Genomic DNA, 4,388 nt, shown 5'->3' with positions numbered 1-4,388 from the left:
CAGCTCCATTTCTGTCACCGAGTCCATGTTTTCCAACTACTGAATCTTCTTCTTTGTTCCCGACTTTTGCATTCCAGTTACTTTGCTGAATTGGTCGAATATGTCTAATAGTCTCCTCACTGAATCTTTAGGATTTTCTAAATATACTATAATGTCATCTGCATATAGAGATAGTAGTACCTCCTCTTTGCCAATTTGATACCTCTTATTTCCTCACCTTGTCTTATTGCTCTCACTAATACTTGCAGTACGATATTGAATAGGAGAGATGATAGTGGGCATCCTTGCTTAGCTCCTGTTCTCAAAGGAAATGCCTTTATTTAATCTCTTTCCATTGAGAACAATGTTGACTTTTGGTTTTGTAGATATACTTTTCACTATTTTGAGGAAATTCCTCTCTATTCCTATTTTGTTGAGTGTTTTAATCAGGAAGGCTGTTGGATTTTGTCAAAGGCCTTTTCTGTATCAGTTGATAGGATCATCACCTAGCTCAGAGATTAATTTCTAAAGAATCGGCCCCCCCCCCCGTTTATACATACAAGCTTGGAATTAGCCCAGTATATTTTCAACTCTAACTTGTTTGGACAGCTGTTATCAGCTCTGGTGTGAAGATTTGTGCAAAACAAAATTGAATATTGCTCCATGCAAACCTATTCAACGTTTTGTTTTCCCCTCATGGGCTTATTTGAGGGAAAGACACTTCTTACAACAATAATAGACACTGTCACTTCCCTTGGAGTCTGAGCTTGAGAATGTGAAATGTTCTAAAGTTATTTTGTATGATTTTCACTCTCATTAAGTAGCCAAGGTGAAAAAAGAACCACTGTGAGCTGAGGGGGTTCAGGCAAAAAAGATAAAGAAGGTCTGATGGCTTAGTGGGCAAGGAGTTGCACTGTTGGTCTAAAAGAAAGCTGTTCAAATCCACCCCCTGCTCCATAGGAGAAAGATGAGCGATCTCCGCCCATGCTATTTGTAGTCTCTAAATACGCCCGGAAGGAGGGCTGTAGCGGCCACAGCAAGCGCACTTTGGAAGGCTGGAGGGAGGGGAGGTCTGTCAGTCTTGTGGGTTGCCTGGGTGAAGGGGGCGGAGCTTTGGTGTGGGGCGGCCAATAGTGGGCGTGGCTGGGTGGGTCGCTATGGGGACGGGGCTGTTTTAGGAGGCTGTGATGGGTTGACAGGTGCGTGACAGTGGGAGCTGCTCTCGGTACAAACATATATGGCAAAGGCAAGAGTGACAGCAGCGCCGTCCTGTCCCACAGCCAGGTCCGGGAGAAGTCAGCCCTCTACGTATATGAATATCTGCTCCATGTAGGAGCTCAGAAATCTGCTCAGACATTTTTATCAGAGATGTTGTTGCTGTTGTTGCTATGTGCTGTCGAGTTGCTTGCAACTCATAGCGACCCTATGTACAACAGCCCTAAACTCTGCTCTGTCCTGTGCCAATCGCACTGTCTCTGACACACCCATCCCGATTACCCCAGTCACTGAATCAATCCCTCTCACAGAGGGTCTTCCCCTCCTGCGCTGTCCCTCCACCCTCCCAAGCATGATGTCCTTCTCCAAGGACCAGTCTCTTCTTACAGCATGTCCAAAGTATGTTAGACAGAGCCTCAGAATCCTTGCCTCCAAAGAGCAACCCGGTTTAACCCTAAGATGGGGGGAAAAATCACATTTCGGGAACCACCAGGATTTTTACATTCTTGGTGGTATGTATCTTGGGATCTTTACTGTGTAGTTCCAGAAAGATGAGAAACACGTGAACACTCAAGTGAAGCAAAAGCCTTCCATGACTATAGTGCTGTAACAGCTCCCAGTCCAGAACTAGGAAACATGACATGCCAGTAGGTCCTGTTCTACCAGGGTTCTTTCAGCCTTTTATGTCACCTCAATACCCTGGCAGTCCACGGCCACCATTAAGGATACCTAACCAGACCCTTGGCGGTGTCCCAGGAAGTCAGCCATTACTTCCCAGTGGAATGGACTCAACTCGACAACAAGGACATCCAAATATGGGTGGGCCAATGCAGAGAGTGACTCCTCCAAGAAGAATGGTGCCCTTAGGACCACAGAACTATGGATGCGCAATGAAACCCCCCACTGAATGCTTTAGGTGGCCCTGGAATGCCTGGAGTGAACATGGGTGAAGTGGTGGCAGACCTTGGCCAAACGCAACAAATGCCAATTCAATACGTACTCCTCAGCATCTCCTGGGAATTATGTAGGTCCTCCAGGAAGTGGAGGGCCACCAGGAACACCCATCATGCCTAGCCCAGCAAATTCAACCAACAGTGGAGGTAATATTTATACTTTAATGAACGTAGTACCTCCTGGACCTAACAGACCCAATTTTCCAATGGGCCCTGGTCATATTGTCCAACGTGTGGATTAGCACAAATGAAGTCACATCACATGAATGGCTCTTTAGGCTCAGGAGATATGGACAGTATTTCCAAGGATTCTCCTAATAATATGAGCCTGAGTAATCAACTGGGCACTCCGAGGGATGATGGTGAAATGGGGGCAATTTCTTAAATCCTTTTCAAAGTGAGAGTTACTCCCCTAGCATGACAATGAGTGTGTGATCATTATGAAGCCTGGTCATGACAACCCAGTGAGTCAGACCGTCACAGAAATACTACAGAAGAAATTATCCATCACAGTGTACAGTTAAACAAAGGAATCTCAGTCATACCAAACCAACCTTTTTATTTCCTGCTCTCTCCCTTATTTTGTGAAGAAAGTGGGTCCAAACATGATTCAAACAACTATGCAGAGTGGCATATTAGAATTGCCCCAAACTGAACTGCAAATAATTATCTGTGTATGTATATGTGTGGGGAAGAGAATGTATTATACATGTGTATGTTATATGGACATATGCACATATATACATTGGCCCAGAGGACATTGTAAAATATCACATGACATATTAAGTAGGGACTTCTATTCCATCCTTTTTTTCATGTTTACATTTTAATTCTTAAAAGTTGCTCCTGCCCCTCCCTGAACTATTTTGTGCTGTGTATGTCACTGCTTTATGTAAGTTATTTTTTAAGGTGAATTCAGATGTTATGGTTTTGTAAATGTCTGCAATCATGGATAGGAATAAAATTGCTTATTTGGAAAAAAAAATCAAAATAAAACAAAACAAAGAAACCCTGGAGAGTCAGTCATGGGTTGGTTCTGGATCAAGGTCTCACAAATACTGCTCAAAATAGCAGATTTAAAAGATAGTTTTATTGTTAAGTTCAAATATCTAACAGTTTCAGTTCATGTTTACTTTCTTAGGCCAAAGATTAGGCCACAGGAGATTTCTATTTTAGGTCTTCATTTACAAAGTTCTTAGCAGAGTTTTATTAAATTGACATTTACCAGCTTTGTTGATGTTCACATAATGTCTATAGTTAACTGGAAGCGGAATGCTGTAAAGGGCTAAGATTATGTGTGGTGTGAGCAGGCGTAGAAATAGGAACAAAGTTAATTAATTTAACTTGGCATTTTGAGGATTATCAGACAGATACAATCACAGAAGATTTCTTATGTAAGTTTCTAGGTCTCTAGGATATTCTATGACAGTAAGCCTGGAAATTACTTTTGACAGGGTTTGGAACGAGAGTTTTAAGTGACAATGTAACGGCTTTCATAACCGTTGATAGCTTTTTCCTTGGTACATCATGTATTTTTAAAGTGTGTAGTAACTTACTGGAAAGAGTCAAACAATATATGAACGTACAGTGTTAAATTCAATGTCCTTTTATGCTAATATGATGGCTATAAATAGTGCAAAGAATATTTTTCCAGAGTCCAGTACAGATACATTAATGAGCAAAGTAGATATTACTGATATTTTTGTAGATAAATGAGGAAGTATTGATCATATTACATATACAGATCGAGACTGATGCATATACCAAAATAACAGTATTCTCAATTGCTTTGGGTGCATCTGAAAGTTGTACGATGGGTAAGGAAGACCAAAGAAAATTTGATACCTTTAACTTGACACCTTTGAATTGTGGTGTTGGCAAAGAGTGTTGAATATACCATAGACTTTCAAAAACACAAACAAATCTATCTTGGAGGAAGTGCAACTGGAGTGATCCTTAGAGACTTTGTCCCATATACTTCAAGTATGCTTTCAGGAGGAGCAACTCTTGGAAAAAAAAGACATTATCCTGGGAAAAGTGAGGATCAGAGAAAGAGAGGAAGATATTCAGTGAGACGCACCAATACAGTAACTACAACAATAGGTTTGCGAATGATGGAGATCATGAGGACGGCACAGCACAAGACAACTTTCAGATCTGCTGTCCACAGGATCACTCTAGTCAACTCAACGGCACCTAACAACAAGCACCTCTCACTTACAAACTATCTCATCATCTGGC

At 41.7% G+C, this 4,388-nt stretch overlaps 1 pseudogene; it reads left to right on the top strand.

Moving 5' to 3' along the window:
• LOC102872736 overlaps positions 1-2,582 on the top strand; it is an 82,141-nt pseudogene extending 79,559 nt beyond the window's left edge.
• The last annotated feature ends 1,806 nt before the right edge of the window (positions 2,583-4,388 follow it).

Source organism: Elephantulus edwardii, unplaced genomic scaffold, assembly GCF_000299155.1.
Source record: "Elephantulus edwardii isolate Elephantulus edwardi_28Jun2011 unplaced genomic scaffold, EleEdw1.0 scaffold00138, whole genome shotgun sequence".
In the NCBI taxonomy this organism is placed as follows: Eukaryota; Metazoa; Chordata; class Mammalia; order Macroscelidea; family Macroscelididae; genus Elephantulus; species Elephantulus edwardii.
Note: the sequence above shows the minus strand (reverse complement) of the source record. Positions and strands in the feature narration are given on the sequence as shown.